The following is a 19,545-nucleotide window of genomic DNA, read 5'->3' on the forward strand; positions in this document are numbered from 1 at the left end:
ATATATATATATATATATATATATATATATATATATATTCAGGCTATTTACTTACAGGTTGGTAATTTTCCACCATGAGAAGAGACTTGTTTTCCTAGCATGCTATTTTTGGAAGCAGCCCACCAAAGCTGAACAAACTCTAATAGCATCCTGTTTTTCTCAGACACATCCTGGACTTGTGGTACAGTGTCTTCAGCTGTGCTCCTCAGCTTATGCTTATGCTTTTCTAATATATATATATTAGAAAAGGCAAACATATTTTTAATCATATTGAAGTGATGATCTTTTTTTAAATTTTATTAGGTATTTTCCTCATTTACATTTCCAATGCTATCCCCAAAGTCCCCCATACCCTCCCTCCCACTCCCCTACCCACCCATTCCCACTTGGTCCTGGCATTCCCATGTACTGAGGCACATAAAGTTTGCACTACCAATGGGCCTCTCTTTCCACTGATGGCCGACTAGGCAATCTTCTGATACATATGCAGCTAGAGACACGAGCTTCATGAGTACTGGTTAGTTCATATTGTTGTTCCACCTATAGGGTTGCAGATCCCTTTAGCTCCTTGGGTACTTTCTCTAGCTCATCCATTGGGTGCCCTGTGATCCATCCAATAGCTGACTGTGAGCATCCACTTCTGTGTTTGCTAGGCCCTGGCATAGTCTCACAAGAGACAGCTATATCAGGGTACTTTCAGCAAAATCTTGCTTGTGTATGCAATGGTGTCAGCGTTTGGAGGCTGATTATGGGATGGATCCCTGGATGTGGCAGTCTCTAAATGGTCCATCTCTTTGTCTCAGCTCCAGAATATTTTTTATAATTAAGAAAAAGTACTGAATGTGACCATCTGACAAAATCATAAGATATAAAATGCAAAGAAACAGAGAGTAGTTATCAGGAAACCCTTTGCATCACACAAAGACAATTTTTAGAGTTCATCACATGATAGAATTGGTTCTTTCTGTGATCACCTCTTTCAGATGGAATAAGTGAAAGGGAACATACTGTGTTTGTTCCATGTTTGACATAGGTTACAGCATGTTTCCTGGGTTCAGACATACTGAAGTTAAAGAATTTTCTGTTTCCTTGTGAATAAGTTATACTACATTCTGTTTGTGGTTTTGGGCATTCGTCTACCAATTAAATACTACAAATAAAATGGGGGATTAGCAAGAAGAAAGAATAAAATCAATAATATACAGTTAAATATAGGTTTCCATTCTAGTGTTCTATATTATACCTGAGCAGAGTTTATAATTATGTAGTATAAAATTTATTACCAGCTGAAAAGTAGTTGAGAGTTTTAATTTGATAAAATATCATTCTTTGTGGTTACTTAAATGTTAACTGCACTAATTTGATCATGATATATTGTTCATTTGTCTTTTGCTTTTTTTAGTAATCTCACTTGTGTTTACATTGACTTTGTGTGTGCTATCCTCCTGCCTCTACACCTCAGTGATTTTTACGTTTACACAAATTCTATGTGACAATAAAAACGTTGATTATATGCTATATTGATTATATTATAATGACAAGTGAGTCAGCTGCACAGTCACTAACTGTGGCATTACTGTCCCAGACCAGATTTGATGCAAATCGTACTGGGCCTTCTGGAAGTGAGTACAGACACCCAGGGGCTTCTGACCATTCCCAGCCCACAGCAATGAAATCTATTATGGAGACCGGCAAAGCAAAGAACTCTTCACTAATGGCTAAAAAAGCCCCTACAATGCTCAAACCCCAGTGGCACCCACCATGGAAACTCTACAGGGTTATCAGTGGGCATCTTGGCTGGGTTCGGTGTATTGCTGTAGAACCTGGAAATCAGTAGTTCGTTACAGGATCTGCTGACAGAACCATAAAGATTTGGGACTTGGATAATGGCAAATTAAAGCTGTCATTGACTGGCCACATCAGTACAGTGCGTGGTGTGATCGTGAGCACGAGGAGCCCTTATTTGTTCTCTTGTGGAGAAGACAAACAAGTGAAGTGCTGGGATCTTGAATATAATAACAAGGTGATATGGCACTATCATGGCCATCTAAGTGCAGTGTATGGTCTGGATTTGCACCCAACATTGGATGTCCTGGTGACTTGTAGTCGAAATTCCACTGCTCGGATCTGGGACGTGAGAACTAAAGCCAGTGTACACACTTTGTCTGGACACACACATGCAGTTGCTACCGTGAGATGCCAGGTGGCAGAGCCACAGATCATTACAGGAAGTCACGATACCACAATACGATTATGGGATCTAGTGGCTAGAAAGATACGAGTGACACTGACAAACCATAAGAAATCAGTGAGGGCTGTGGTCTTACATCCGCTACTTTACACATTTGCGTCTGTTTCTCCAGATAACATAAAGCAGTGGAAATTCCCTGATGGAGGCTTCATTCAAAATCTCTCTGGTCACAATGCAATCCTTAACATGCTGGTGGTCAATGCTGATGTAGTGCTTGTGTCTGGAGCTGACAACAGCACCATGCACCTTTGGGACTGGAGAACTGGCTATAATTTTCAGTGCGTCCATGCAGCTGTACAAACTGGGTCTTTGGACAGTGAGTCAGTAATATTCGCTTGTGCTTTCTATAGTTTAGAAAGTTGGTTACTAACTGCTGAAGCTGATAAAACCATTAAAGTTTACAGAGAGGATGAGACTGCGACAGAAGAAACTCACCCAGTCAATTGGAAACCAGAAATTATCAAGAGAAAGCGATTTTAGTGTCTTCATGGCTGTCCTGTTCGTGCTTGGTGTTGATGAGGATATCCAGTCATTCATGAAAGCTCACTTGCAGAAAACATTAGAAAACATTGCTGCTTTGTATTTTACAATAAATTGCTCCCCATGTCCCCCCCCAAAAAAAAACCATGTTTATTTGTACCCATTCTGGGCACATGATATATGCTGAATGTCTATAGATGTCTATGAGAAAACATGAAAGGATAAGAATAATAAACTATGATTACTTTTACATCATATGCAAATAGAAATTATTCATTTTCAAAAATAAATCACATTTCCAGCAATTTATACTATATTGAGCTATATATTTATCAACATACTTGTAACTTGCGCAAATCAGTGTCTACTACTTAAACATTTTGATCTGTTCTTGGTTTAATCTTGGACACTTGTCATCAGAACTGCACAACTTTAATTAATTTTCTACAAATTTTATTATTCTGTACTATTTTATTATTCTGTACTAACCCGAGCTTTTGTTCCCGCTGGCAGAAACACAGTCAGGACAACCGGAATCTTCTGCAGCAAAGCTTTATTGCTTACTTCTCAGGAAGACCCCGAACCCAGAAAATGGTGCTGCTTATATAGCATGCAGCGTGACGTTTCAGCACCTGATGTGGCATGACAGCTCCTGATTCATTGCTCGACCATCACCCCATTACTAAGCCCCGAGAATAGGCAGTGACTAGGAGTGAGTTCACTCTCGCACCTGAGTACAAGGCTTGTTTACTAGTTAGGCACAGTGGAGGCCAGCCCCATCTTATAATGGCGATTGCTCACAGCAAGGCTCTCCACACTGTACATTTTATAAAAATGACATAGGGAATATATGGTGATAACCTTTCAATTTGCATTAGGTTTTACAATTACCCATGTAGCAGAACACATCTAAACTCCAGTCTTTTTCCAAATAGTATTCTGTACACAGTGCATATACACTCCATTTAGGATAGAGGGTTGTTTTGTTTTCTACTTTTTGACTAATATATTGCCTTACATTCGGTTATGTAAGTTTTTGTTCTGCTTTTGATACACATTCAATGGTGTCTCAGTTACTTTTCTGTTGCAATGACAGAACACTTGACAAGAACTTAACTTCAAAGAGTTTCTTCTGGCCACCATTCAATTTATTGGTAGAGAAGTACAGACAAAAAGAGCAGGAGAAGATGGTCATAAAGTAGTCAGAGTGAAAAGGCAGAATTGGCAACAGGAACTTGGGCTGGACTATAAAACATAGGGTTTGATATTCAGTGAGTGATAATAAAGCTCTCTCTTGAAAAGGTTCCATATCCTTCCCAAATAGCACTCTCCGGGTAAAACATGTTCAAACACAAGAACTTCTTAAGGAGAGGGGCATTTCACATTTAAAGCATATCTTATAGTTTCTCAGGTTTTGATTTGCTAAATAATAAACATAATATCCATCATAAAACACTTAGAGGAAGTTCTGCTTATTAAAGTAGTCATTTCTTTCAAAACACATGGTAATAAACATTTTCCAGGAGATCTGATGTTTTCACATATGGTCAACATATCTGACTATTGCTATATTTATTTAGTTCTACTAGCGACCATCAAGTTGAATGTCTTTGGGGTTTGACTTATATTTATTAATGAGTGTTACTGTTCCATACCATGTACATTTAACTAATTATACTTTTGAAAAAATACATGTAATCTCAGATAGTTTACTTTTTCATCTCAGTCTATTGGTAATCATATCTTAGTTTTCATCCGTTGAAAGAATATTTAAACTTAATTTGAGGTATATGTAAGTAAATATCATAAAGTACATATAAAATGCAAACTTTTCAAAAGTCATTTATAATTATAAATAATTGATATAATTTAAAACATTGTTTTCACCTTTTTGACATATTTTACCTACATAACTCAGTTTAGTCACTCATTTCTTTTGTGTGTCATTTGAAAAGACATTTTTTTGCCCATTATATTCACTTAGTCATTTTAGGTTCATTTTGCCAAAAATAAATATTTATTCTATTAATCTCCACATGTTGTTTTGTTTGAATATTAAAATATCATAAAATTTATATTGATAAAGCTTTGATATCATAAACCAAAAACAGCTTTTTTAATATTTTTACTATTGCTAATTCTTTCTTCTTAGTATTAATATTGCATTTATACACTTATGCAAAACTCTGTGAAAAGAATTGGGCCAGAACATTGAAAGTTGTTATGTGGAATTTTTAGATACTTTTACAAATTTTGGTTTTCTAACAGCACATTTTCTGATCTATATTACAGCTTATTATTTACATATTTATTAATTTTATAAATTAAATTTTCAGTTATTCCAAATATAAGTAATTTATTTCTTTTAAAATATGTATTTCAAGGTACCTTGAAATACATATTTTAGAGTAAAGTAAGTAAGAATAAAATTTGGCTGTTTGTTTTCTAAATACTGTTGGCTATTTACTGTAATTATACTCACTTATGTCCTGATTTTAAATTTAGCAGCATTACAAATTGTATTAATTTTAAGAAGGGATTTTTAGATCTTTCAGCATAGATAGGAAGGTATTTTTCATTCCCACATTTCATTTTTCACCTTGTTTGAGAAAAATAAAATCTGACAGTGGTCATAACTTCTATTGCTAGGGTACTACAAACAAAACCAAAACTAGTTTGGACACATGTCTTCTAATAACATGACATTACACTTCTACACCAATTGATCCCACATATGTGAGTATGATTAATTAATTGTTGAAATATTTAGAAAAATATTTTGTCTCAATGGTGAGCCAGAATTATTTAAATGTTTGTATATTTGGATAAACCACTGTTTTAGAGAATACTTCAACATCAGTCTATCTACAAAACTGGAAAGAAAGTAGAAGAATGGATGAGCAATGACAGAGGTATTACATTTCTAAGTAGCTAAAGCACAGAAAAAAGAGAAATTATTAGCATGTGACAAAAAATTTGAATCTGGTTCAACATATTTATTTGACCAGTTCATAAATTTGTGACATTTGCCAAATACTATTTACTCTATGTCCATAGTATATATAGTGCAATAAATTAAAAAACAAACAAACAAACAAAAAACTTCAACGTGCTGGTGATATTGGTTAGAGGTTTATCTTGCAGAGCAACTAGTTGTTCTTGCGGAGGAACTGGTCCCAATCCTCAGCACCAACATGCCAGCTCATAATTATATGTAACTCCAGTTTCAGGGTATCCACAGCTGTCTTCTGTCTTCCCTTTGCAGGCACTGCATTCATGAAGTACACATACATACACAGAGACAAAGTACATACATGCACATGTGCATGTGCTGGTGAACACACACACACACACACACATTATTTCTACAAAAATTACTAGAGACATGTAACTTATTATCACTAAATATTAGTGTATTTTAGAATAAGGTTTAAGTTACATTTCTCCTTCTATTTGTCACTGCTTTGCAATGTGGTCTGGCTACTGTGTCTGTGTGTGTGTGTGTATGTGTGTGTGTGTGTTAACATTGCTTTATATGGTAGTTTTGAGGAACATTCAGAAATTTTAATTATAAGGAAGAAATTCTCTTATCCTGCTAATGCTTGATTCAAAACTGTACAATTTACAGAACTACAGTTGTTCTGCTGTTATTAATAGAGATAAAATTTGACTTTGACTATTCATAGCTTGACTCATTATATCTAATATTAAATAACTATAAAATCTCTGTACAGAACATTGGGCAGGAAATAAAAAAAAAAAACTAGTTAATACTGTATAAAGCCAGAAAACTTTCAAGCACACAACCATAAACTAAAAGTAAATGTAGCATGCTTTCAAAATTTAAATGCTGTACTATAATTATGAAATAACATATATAGCCATGTTCAAGAAATTTCTGTTTTATTTATTAGAAAGGGAATTTATCAGCAAAGTGACAGTGTTATAACACTTTACCTAAACAAAGATAAATGTACTCTAAGATATAAATGAACCATACTGAATTTTTATATATTTAATACAAATATGGAAGATATTTAGGAATCTATTAAATCTCATTCAGTAAACAAATCACATAATTATTTTAACAAGCACACTCATTAAAAATCTATATTCAAATATATATGTGTATATTAAATCTGAACATTTGACAGTCTTATTAAAACATTTTATGGAACATAAGGACAATAATATTAGCTTGGTGTTACTCCAAATTTCTGATACTTATCCAATGCGAAAGTCAATGCTTCCTTAGATCACTCATCAGTGCTTAGATAGTATGCAACAAATCTTAGTAGCAATAGGTATCCCCCCAGGATATATATATAGAAAGCCAAATACACAAGTAGTAATTCATGTCGAGTGTTTTAATGATCCTCACTATTAAGTGAAGCTAATACATGCACACATGCACATTTTATAATTTATTCATGCAAAGACTTTTTGAGTTTTACATTCTAACTTATATTTTATTATTGAATACTTATAAGTTATGAAGAAAAGTTAAAGGTTATACATGTAGTTTGCATTTCTGCTTTGCCCAGGTTCTTTTGTAAAATTAATTTCTTATTTTCTCACTACATTGCTACTTTTGAGAAGTCTGTTCTGTCACATTGTGGTTACCATTATTTTCAACCTATGCTATAGACATGATACCTGATTAGGCCTTTCTGGAGTACATTTAATAGGATATTCTATATTTTTGTATGATATGAATAGATGGAAATATTAATTGTAGAACATCATTCTGTTTCACATGTTTAATCTTACACTGGAAATGTGTCTGTTGTTCCAGAAAAGAACATTGTAGAACCTTAGACAATTTTATTGTAATAACTGAGATATGTGAGATCATATGGCTTAAACCCTCCTCACTTTAATTTATGGTGTCAAATGATTTTGCGAAAATTTATCTCCCGCAAAAGCAAAACACAAATACATCCTGGTGCCTGACACATACTGATTTGAGAAGCAATTCTTGTTATATTGCCTAATAAAAGAAATAAAGAATCTAAGTTACTTAGAGGTAAGTAATTTGATTTGAGAACCTTTACTTTCCTCATTTTTCTTCTTTCCTTTTATTTTATTTTATTTTATTTTATTTTTTATTATTTTGGTTTTTTGAGACAGGGTTTCTATCTATAGCCCTTTTGTCCCGGAACTTACTTTGTAGACCAGGCTGGCCTCGAACTCAGAAATCTACCTGCCTCTGCCTCCTGTGTGCTCGGATTAAAGGCATGCACCACCACGCCCGGCTCCATTTTTTTAACATAATATTTTATTAAATATTTTCTGCATTTACATTTCAAATGCTATCCCCAAAGCTCCCTATACCCTCCCCCACCCTGTTTCCCAACCCACCCACTCCCACTTCCTGGCTCTGGCATTCCCTTGTACTGGGGCATATAATCTTCCGAAGACCAAGGGCCTCTCCTCCCATTGATGGCAGACTAGGCCGTCCTCTGATACATATGCAACTAGAGACACAGCTCTGGGGGGCGGAGGGGGGAAATGGTGATCCACCAATTGATTATTTGCTTTGTTCCTGAAAAAGTCATGATGGTCATTAATAATTCACTTAATAGCCTTTTATGATTCTTTTACAGTTATTTCATTTTTTCTTTGCTATTTAATACCTCCCAACTTACTACGACTACATGCTTCCAAGCACATTCTATAGTGTTTTTCTGGCATGAGCCACAGAATCAACCCTTGGCCCAGGGAACCATATTTTCTATTATTGGATGTTGGTGTTAGAACTCAAAAACATATGCCTGGGTGTGAACTTTTCACATGCTGTTATTTTCAAGTTCTTTGGGAAATATCCTAGAACTCTTTGTAGTATCAACACAGCTGCACACATCAAGTAGACCTTGCTTTTTACTGTATGAATTTAACTTAATCAGAATGATATATTACTCCAATATTCAACTTTAACCCACTTCTGTTTTTGTTTTTGTTTTTGTTTTTGTTTTTTTAAATTTTGCTTCTAGGTTTATTTATGGTATGCCAACTGGCAATGAGAAATCTCCCATCCTCTATCAACATGAGTTTATTCATTTTGTCACATAATGGATGCACCAAAGCTTAGAATAGTTCATCTATATTTCTGTGAAACAAACTTTAAATACATTTCAATGATCATACAAAAATATTTTTTCTTTCCTTTAAAATATGTAGTGTAGAGAACTAGGCAGACTGACCACAGAACTCCAATCTCTCTGTTCCCTCAGACACACTCCTGCAGTCTTGTCTCTAACACTGCATCAAAACACCATCTGAAGCCTTTCTTTACCCCTGCTGACTTTTCTTGTGGATACCACAAACCAATACTTTCTTAGCTCCCTCTCCTACTGCTGACTGTATCCCATATGTCAATTGTAAAAGGCACCCCTGCTTACCCAAGGGCCACTCCTGAGAGGCAAACAAATAGGCTGAAGTTATACCACATTTCTTTTTTCCCTGATTTATAATCCCCTTAACTTTTATTATAAGTCCTATAGCCAGAAACCTGTTGTGATCTCCCTTTTCTCTCTGAAGTCATTCCCAGTTAATCCAAAGACATATTCCTCCACTCTTCCTTCCCTCAAAGGATCACAATTACCTAGCCTCCAAAACAAGCCATCATTTGCTGTGAACATACCAACTGAACACACTTGAAAGAAAGGTAATATACTGGGATCTCACTCTCTGGAAATCTAGAAAGGAATCTCAAAGAAAATAAATAAAGTATCTAACCAACAAAGACAAATCTAGATATTAGCACCCAGACATTTACTGATTTCAAACCAGATTCCCAGAAACCAGTGTAAAAGCAATAAAGAAGGAGAAGAAGAAGAAGAAGAAGAAGAAGAAGAAGAAGAAGAAGAAGAAGAAGAAGAAGAAGAAGAAGAAGAAGAAGAAGAAGAAGAAGAAAAAGAAGAAGAGTTAATGCAGTATGTCTCCACTAGATCTAAGCTATTTTCCCAGAAGAGACTCTGAATATTCCAATATGTACTCACTGATAAGTGGATATTAGCCCAGAAACTTAGGATACCCAAGATATAAGATACAATTTGCTAAACGAATGAAACTCAAGAAGAATGAAGACTAAAGTGTGGACACTTTGCCCCTTCTTAGAATTGGGAACAAAACACCCATGGAAGGAGTTACAGAGACAAAGTTTGGAGCTGTGTCAAAAGGATGGACCATCTAGAGCCTGCCATATCCAGGCTCATATCCCATAATCAGCTTCCAAACACTGACACCATTGTATATACTAGCAAGATTTTGCTGAAAGTACCCAGATATAGCTGTCCCTTGTGAGACTATGCCAGGGCCTAGCAAACACAGAAGTGGATTCTCACAGTCAGCTATTGGATAGATCACAGGGCCCCCAGTGGAGTAGCTAGAGAAAGTACCCAAGGTACTAAAGGGATCTGCAACCCTATAGGTAGAACAACATTATGAACTAACCAGTACCCTGGAGCTCTTGACTCTAGCTGCATATGTATCAAAAGATGGCCTGGTCGGCCATCACTGGAAAGAGAGGCCCTTTGGACTTGCAAACTTTATCTGCCCCAGTACAAGGAAACCCAGGGCCAAAATTTGGGAGTGGGTGCATTGGGGAGTGGGTGGGAGGGTATGGGGGACTTTTGGGATAGCATTGGAAATGTAAATGAGGAAAATACCTAATAAAAAGTATAAAAAAAAAAGCAGAAGAAGAAGAAGAAGAAGAAGAAGAAGAAGAAGAAGAAGAAGAGGAAGAGGAAGAGGAAGAGGAAGAGGAAGAGGAAGAGGAAGAAGAAGAAGAAGAAGAAGAAGAAGAAGAAGAAGAAGAAGAAGAAGAAGAAGAAGAAGAAGAAGAAGAAGAAGAAGAAGAAGAAGAAGAAAGAGAGGTTTGGCAATCAGACCTGATAAGATGGGGAGCAGATAGGAGCTACAGACATGTATATTTCTTGGGGGAACTGATAGTTGTAGCCTCCACAGCTGTATATGTGGAGGCAAAGAGGATGGGATAAGATATTCTTCAACCAGGCTTTGAGTTATCTGGTCAGTTTTAAAATAAGAAAGTCTCTTGTCTTTTCCTTTCACAGGGCAGCAAATGTGACAATGGGTAAGCAACAAGAGGAAGCCAGGAAAGCTAGCATGGGAACTGTGTAAGAATGGGGCCATTCTTGTTGGTCAGCAGACCAGCCACTGGAGTAGATGGCCTATGGAATACTAGCAGAAGCTCCAGGCATTCTCAGGAAGAATGGGCAGGATGGAAGTGGAGTCATTGATGGTATGATCTCTGAGTTAAGTCATGAGGGGCCTTAGCAATTATATTCGGTGAGAAGAAAAAGTCCCCTTTCAACATACTAAACATACTTGTTAAGGATGGATGATTGTTTCTTGGATTCGGTTAGTGAGAACTTTATTGAGGATTTTTCATCGATATTCATCAGGGAAACTGGTCTGAAGTTCTCTATCTTTGTTGGGTCTTTTCATGGTTTAGGTATCAGAGTAATTGTGGCTTCATAGATTGAGGTGGGTAGAGTACCTTCTGTTTCTATTTTGTGGAATAGTTTGTGAAGAACTAGGGTTAGATCATCTTTGAAGGTCTGATAGAACTCTGCAATAAACCCATCTGGTCCTGGGATTTTTTGGTTGACAGACTATTAATGACTGCTTCTATTTCTTTAGGGGATATAGGACTGTTTAGATCATTAACCTGATCTTGATTTAACTTTGGTACCTGGTATCTGTCTAAAAACTTGTCCATTTCATCCAGGTTCTCCAGTTTTGTTGAGTTTTGTTGAGTATAGCATTTTGTATAAGGATCTGATGGTGTTTTGGATTTCTTCAGGATCTGTTGTTATTTCTCCCTTTTCATTTCTAATTTTGTTAATTAGGATGCTTTCCCTGTGCCCTCTAGTGAGTCTGGCTAAGGGTTTGTCTATCTTTTTGATTTTCTCAAAGAACCAGCTCCTCGTTTGGTTAATTCTTTAAATAGTTCTTCTTGTTTCCACTTGGTTGATTTCACCCGAGTTTGATTATTTCCTGCCATCTACTCCTCTTGGGTGAATTTGCTTCCTTTTGTTCTAGTGCTTTTAGGTGTGTTGTCAAGCTGCTAATGTGTGCTCTCTCTAGTTTCTTTTTGGAGGTACTCAGAGCTATGAGTTTTCCTCTTAGAAATGCTTTCATTGCGTCCCATAAGTTTGGGTATGTTGTGGCTTCATTTTCATTGAACTCTAAAAAGTCCTTAATTTCTTTCTTTATTCCTTCCTTGACCAAGGTATCATTGAGAAGAGTGTTGTTCAGTTTCCACATGAATGTTGGCTTTCTATTATTTATGTTGTTATTGAAGATCAGCCTTAGTCCATGGTGATATGATAGGATGCATGGGACAATTTCAACATACTAAACAAAATACTAAACATATAGAAGAAAGAAACACTATTAAAAACTGCAAGGGAAAAAGACCCAGTAATATATAAAAGCAGACCTCTTAAAATTTTACCTGACTTCCCAGTGAGTCTCTAAGAGGAAGAAGGGCCTGGACAGATGTGCTACAGATTCTATGGAATCACAATTGCCAGCCCAGCATAGTATACTCAGCAAAACTTTTAATAGTTTTGCTATTGAAACAACCATAAATGGATAAAATATGATATTTTATCAAAAAGTCTAAATTAAACCATATCTATCTACAAATTCATCCTAAGAGAAAGTGCTAGAAGGAAAATTCCAAATGTAATAGATTATAGCACACAAGAAAACACAGTAAATGCACTTAACTTGACAGAAGAGAAAGTGGGGAACAGCCTTAATTACATCAGTATGGAAGACTGCCTTATGAAGAGAATACTAATAATGTAGGGACTAAGATAAATAGTTAACAAACAGAATTTCATGAATAATAAATTCTGTAAGGCTTAGAACAGTGTCAATGAGACAAAACTGCAGCCCACTGAGTTTTAAATGATTTCTTACCAACCTCACATATAGTAAAGGACTAATATTCAAAATACATAAAGAGCTCAAAACATAAGATATTTTTTAAAAAGCACAAATATTCAAATTTTAAAATGGTGAACATATCTAAACAGAGAGTTCTCAATAGAAAAATCTCAAATGGCAGAGAAACATTTAAAGACATATTTAACATGTTTAGTCATCTGTGAAGTGAAAATCAAATTATTTTGAGATTTGGTTTTATACTTGTCAAAAATACTATGATCACTAATGACAATCATTAAGAATCAGATCTTGCTAGTAAGAATGTTGAGTAGTGGAAACACTCCTTGATTGCTGATGGGGGTACAGATTTGTTCACCAACTACAGAAAGCAATCTGTTAGCACCTCAAAAAGCTGGGAACCTATCTAACTCAAGACACCCTTATAACCTTGAGTATCTCCGACTCTTGGGATATATATCTCAAAATGGGGGGGTGGGAAACAAATTTTCTCAATAGAAGAATAGATAAAAAGCAAATGTGTCACAGGTGCGCACTTGAAATACTACTCCAGAGAAGAAAAGAACCATATTTTAAAAATGGCATAAAGAGCTAAGAAAAGAATTCTCAACTGAGGAATCTCAAAAGGCTGACATGCACCTAGAGAAATGTTCAATGCCATTAGTCATCAGGGAAGTGCAAATCAAAATGATCCTAAAATTCTACATCACACTAATCAGAAAGGCTAATATCAAAAAGTTAGGTGACAGCAGACACCATCAAAGATGAGGAGAAAATGAAAACTCTTCAATTGCTGGTGGGACTACAAGCTGGTAAAACCACTTTGAAAAACAAACTGGTGGTTACTCAGAAAACTGGAAATAGTTCTACCGGAAGAACCAGCTATGCAAATATTGTGCATATACCCAAAAGATGGCTAACATATATCAATGTCACATGTTCACTATGTTCATAGCAGCCCTATTTATAGTAGCCAGAAGGTGGAAACAACTCAGAAGTCTCTCAATGGAAGAATGAATACAGAAAATGTGGTACATTTATACAACGGAGTACTACACAGCTATTAAAAACAATGACTTTATGAAATTCACAGGCAAGTGGATGGAGGTAGAAAATATCATCTTGAGTGAGGTAACCTAGTCACAAAAGAACACACATGGTATGCACTCACTGATAAGTGGATATTAGCCCAAAAGCTTAGAACAGCCCTGATACAACTTACAGACCACATGAAGTTTAAGAAGAAAGAGCAAAGTGTGGATGGTTCAATCCTACTTAGAAGAGGAAACAAATTAATCACAGGAGTTAGACTAAGTGAGAAAGGAGGGGTAGGAAAATAAAGGGGGCAGGATCAGGTATGGGAAGAAACAGGAGAGAAGTACAGAGGTTCAGCAGAATGTATAGAAATATGTAGCAGTGTGGGATGGGGAAATGTGGGTAGCTACTGGAATATCCCACATGTCAGGGAAACAATAAGCTCCCAGGTCACAACTGGGATGACAATAGCTGAAGTAATCAAGAAAGGGGAGAGAGAGGCTATAGATACCACCTGCAGTGCATAGGCATGGTCCTCAGTTGATGGTAGGACTACCATATATTCAATTGAATAGTTGGTAAGGTAGGGGTGTTCCATGGAAATCCCCAATAAAACCAAGCTATTGCTAAGAGGGCTAGAGAACTCTCACCCCTAAATTATTAGCTCTTTATTGAAGGAAGTTACTTTGAAGGCTACCAAAAGAGAAACAAGGACATTAAACCAGCCATAAAGCATTTGTTGAATCATCTATCTTGCCTGAAAAATATGCCAGGACAATAATGGCCAAGAACTTGCAGAGTAGCCAACCAATTTTTGATTTGATCTAAGCCCCAGTCTATAAGAAGGAACTCTCATTCTACACTGTTAAGTAAAAGCCAGAGATTAGACAACCCAGAGTCATAAAATAAGAACAAACACTATTGGTCTAGAATCAATAGACAGATGGATGGACAGATGGACAAAAGACATATAGATAATAAAGAAACCCTAATGACATTCAGCTATACTCTTAGATCAGTGCCTTATCCAGTCATCAGAGAGGCTCCTGCTGGAAGCATATGGGGACAGATGCAGTGACCCATAAGCCAGATATTATGATAGAGTCTAAATTGAAAGTCTCCATGAAATCCCTCCACTCGGGACTCAAGGAATTCTGCCAAAGGGGAGGTTGAAAGATTATAAGAGCCTTTGATGATAAAAGAAACCAGAACAGGACCCAATCAATCAACTAAGAGGGGACATATGAGCTCCCAGAGACAGAATCAGCAAACACAAGACATACAGAGTTCCACACCAGACTCTGCATATATATTATAGCTATTTGTTTACTACTTAATGGGTCTCCTCATTATAGAACAAATGTGTTTTTGACTCTTGTGCTGCTTCTAGTGGCATTTTTCCCTGTTGGAATGCTGTGTCTAGCTTTAATGTGATAGTTTTCCCTTCATTGTATCATATTTTAATTCACTATGTTTGATTGTTATCTTTTATAAGCTTGTTTTTATACAAGGAAAGAGAGAAAAGCTGTGGATCTGAAGGAGAAGAGGGGGGAGTGGACCACGGAGGAGTAGAGGGAGTGGAAGCTATAAGAAAGATATATTGTAAAAGAATCTATTTCCAATAATAGAAAAATATAGAAAGACAGAACAGAACTATTTCATATGTTTCCGAGGAAGTAGTTTAAATGACGGAGTAATCAATCAGCTCATGTGTTTTCTAAAAATTATTTTTAGTTTATGATACATCTCTTTGTAGAAGTTCTGATAGCATAAAATATATTTGACATTTTAATCTATAGATTATTTTATTTCTTTATTTTTCTTGTTAAATTATGGTTACTAGAAGAACATAAAACTTGGCTTCTGAGAAAGAAACCCAATCTAAAACATCCTATGAAGTCACTTCTATGTTCCCTAAATCTTTAATATACATTTTGAGTTATTCAGAATATTGCTTTTGCATACAACATTCTAAAATTTCTGCCTAACTTCTCTTCTAAGAAATATTTTAACTTGACTTACTAGCACAAACTTTTAACTGAGAGTTCCTCTGGCTCTATACTATATCCAGCATTGCTTGTTTTAATTTGATATCATTTTTGTTTGTTTAGGTTTTTTATGTTAAAATTTTATTTTTTAATTAGATATTTTCTTCATTTACATTTCAAAAGCTATACATTTTCCTAGTTTCCTCTCTGAAAATCCCCTATACCCTCCCTCTTCTCTCTGCTCCCCAACCCACCCACTCCTGCTTCCTGTCCCTGGAATTCCCCTATACTGGGGCATATAATCTTCATAAGACCAAGGGCCTCTCCTCCCAGTGATGACTGACTAGGCCATCCTATGCTACCGACACAGCTCTGGGGGTACTGCTTAGTTCATATTGTTGTTCCTCCTATAGGGTTGCAGACCCCTTCAGCTCCTTTGGTACTTTCTATAGCTCCTTCATTGTGGACCCTGTGTTCCATCCAATAGATGACTGTGAGCATCCACTTCTGTATTTGTCAGGCACTGTCATAGCCTCACAAGGGACAGCTATATCAGGGTCCTGTCAGCAAAATCATGTTGGAATATGCAATAGTGTCTGGATTTGGTGGTTGTTTATGGTATGGATCCCCAGGTGGGACAGTCTCTGAATGGTCCTTCCTTCTGTTTTAGCTCTGAACTTTGTCTCTGTAACTCCTTCCACGGATATTTTGTTCCCCATTCTAAAAGGAATGAAGTATCCACACTTTGGTCTTCCTTCTTGAGTTTCATGTGTTTTGCAAATTGTATCTTGCATAATCTAAGTTTCTGGACTAATATCAACTAATCAGTGAGTACATGTCATATCATGTGTGTTCTTTTGTAATTGGGATCAGGATGATATTCTCCAGATCCATCCATTTGCCTAAGAATTTCATATATTCATTGTTTTTAATAGCTGAGTAGTACTCCACTGTGTAAATATACTACATTTTTTGTATCCATTCCTCTGCTGAGGGACATCTGGGTTCTTTCCAGCTTCTGGCTATTATAAATAAAGCTGCTATGAACATAGTAGAGCATGTTTAGTTATTTTAAATTTGTTTAACATAAGATGGGGTCTCAATAAGTACCATTATTTTGATCTGGACTTGACAACTTGGTGCCTGCTATTGAATGAAGTTCTTTAAATTTTATTTAATTTTTGCATTCTAATATATATATATGTGTGTGTGTGTGTGTGTGTGTGTGTGTGTGTGTGTGTGTGTATAATTTTATCAAGACCACTTGTAAACTCTTTCTTCTCAAATTTCACATGTGTATATTTTTATGAGAGAAAAAACAGACATAGAGAGAGGGGAAAGACAGTCAGAGAGACAGAGAAAGAAGAAGAGGATGAGTTCACTTAATAAATATTTCTTATTTGAACATGGGTGGAAAATTATTTTCTTGAATAAAGGAAGTGTATTATTGGTTACACCCATTGAGACTATGATTTCCCTGATACCTATAACCTTTGACTTCGTGTAATGCCCCTGGAACAGGTATTGCCTTGTGAGAGTAACACTGAAGATTGTACTGAATATCTAATTTAATGTTACTTAGAATAACCCAAATAAAATAATATGTTAGTTGGAGATATATACCCCACCCAATTTTATAAGCCTATTTGTTGATATTGATTAGAGAAAACATGAACAACTCTACAGGAAAGGTCATTTCATTACTCAGTTTCCATAACTATTATGTAATCCCCAATAAGGGGGTCAATTTTATCTCAGTATGAAAAGCTCAAAAGGTCATCATAAACTTCAGCTCCATTATGGCAGTAGTATCTGAAGTTCCATAGCTCTACACAGCAATCGATGATCAGAGGCAGGAAAGAAGTGTATTTCTGTAGGTTTGGCTTCTTTTGTCTTTTTCTTTTAAGAGATCCAGATAACAGATGTGCAGTTCTAACTTAATAACTTAAACTAAGACTAATCACATTCTAAAGTCATGACCTCTAAATACCATTGTAAGTTTAAGTGTTCATCCTTTTGACAGTGGCTCCAAAATAAGAACGTGACAGTAGGTGTTGAAATCACAGATAATATAAAGATCATAACATTCCAATATTCTCTGTACTAATCAATCATATTAGTTTGTGTCCCAGCTATAAGTTAATAACATTTGAAAACCATTGGCATATTTTCTCTAGCCCAAAGAAGTAAATTAACATTGTAAATACTAAGATTATTTTAAAACATAAATAGAAAAATCATTACTTGAAGAAATAACAATTTATCTTTAATTTTTTGCATTTCATTCATGGATTACAAAGCTTATTAAATTATTTATTTTCAGTGAATAGTAAACTCCCATAGACTCTTACAAACGTGTATTTTATTTGGCTTAAATGTGACTTAGCTAAAATTATTGAGCCATTGCAGAACTCTTTCAGTACAGCAAAAGAGAAAGATGACTAGCAACAGAATGACTAATTGTTAAATAAGCACCATGACTTAGGGATTTTCAGCCTTTAGCTGTTTTCAGAATTTTAACCCAAACATGCACTATAAAAAATAAGTGGACTATGACTTAACTGTGTATTTTAGACCACTACCATATCAATAAATACTATATTCCCGTTTCTAATATTGTTACAACCTGGTGTTTTCACAATCCCTTGCCATCATATGGACTAACAGACTCGGGAAACTTACTTTCATCTAGCTGCACCAGCAAAGAGTGTGTGTTGGTGTGTGCTTCCTATCCAGCATTAAAGCTCTTTCGTTTTAGTTAGTCGGCTAATATGAGAATTACAGAAAATTTTTGGTTCCCATTCAAGTAATTACTAGTGTCTTGTACATGATTACATTTTAAAAATATCTGCATATATTTATTTACACATACCCATATTTAAATCTTAGTTTCAAAAATATCTCTAAAATACTTTATGGTTTTATCTTTTGTGATTAATTGAAAGTCAGAGCATATAAGCTTTCATGACTGTTCAACCTGTATCCTCATGTTGCAGCACTTCCATCCTTTAAGGTCAAAGTTTAAGAGTGAAGGAATGTAGAGAAAACAAAGACGAACCAAGCCTTCGGTATACTACAACATGTCAAGAAAATACTACAAAATTCATGTAGATTAAAAGTAATTATGGCAAAACACAATGAGAAATAAAAGTGGAATGTAAAGCTATGTCTCCCAGTGTTCAGATGAAAGTGTAAAATAAAAGCCTACTTCCTCCGTTGTTATACTTTCCAAGATTCACATTAGTTTTCTCTCAAGAGATACGAGCTTCTTTACTGCCTCCCCTTGGTATCTGTGCTGTCTGGTACTCAACAGAGGTTCACACCTGCCCTGGCAATGGCAACCTGAACTCTTTAGAGAGCCTGCCATACAGGCCTACAAGGACCATGGATGTCATGATGGAGATGGGAGTAACTTGTCTGGGATATTAACAAAACAGGAAGCTCTGCAGGAGTTGTCCTAGGCCTGGGATTCTGGAAATACATTTAGGACTGCTAAGGGAAAACTTGCCAGCTTCTCAGGAGGTATCTGCCACAGCACTGTGGCAGAATCAAAGCAATGCATCTGAATTAGGACTCCTCAGGGGCTACACATTGTAATTAAAGAGCAAAGAAACACACAAACAAGTTCTTCCTAAGAAATAATTTCTGCTCTGTCTGGTCTCATTTTCATATTATACATATTATACACCTGACCTTTGTATACTCTAGAATTTCTGTGAAAGGGGAAATTACAGAGAAATTTAATAATAACATGGAAACTCTTAAAGGTTTGTAGAATTAGTATCCAAAATACAGTTTTTCTAAGGGGAATATTTCTCTGTCCCACAACAAAGCAAGGTTTACAAATGACTT

At 35.8% G+C, this 19,545-nt stretch overlaps 1 pseudogene; it reads left to right on the forward strand.

The window, feature by feature from the left end:
• Window positions 1-1,534: 1,534 nt before the first annotated feature.
• On the forward strand, window positions 1,535-2,801 carry LOC110291803 (pleiotropic regulator 1 pseudogene; annotated as a pseudogene).
• The last annotated feature ends 16,744 nt before the right edge of the window (window positions 2,802-19,545 follow it).

The sequence above is a fragment of the Mus caroli genome, unplaced genomic scaffold (assembly GCF_978045245.1).
Source record: "Mus caroli unplaced genomic scaffold, Mus_caroli_1 scaffold_3, whole genome shotgun sequence".
Lineage (NCBI taxonomy): Eukaryota > Metazoa > Chordata > Mammalia > Rodentia > Muridae > Mus > Mus caroli.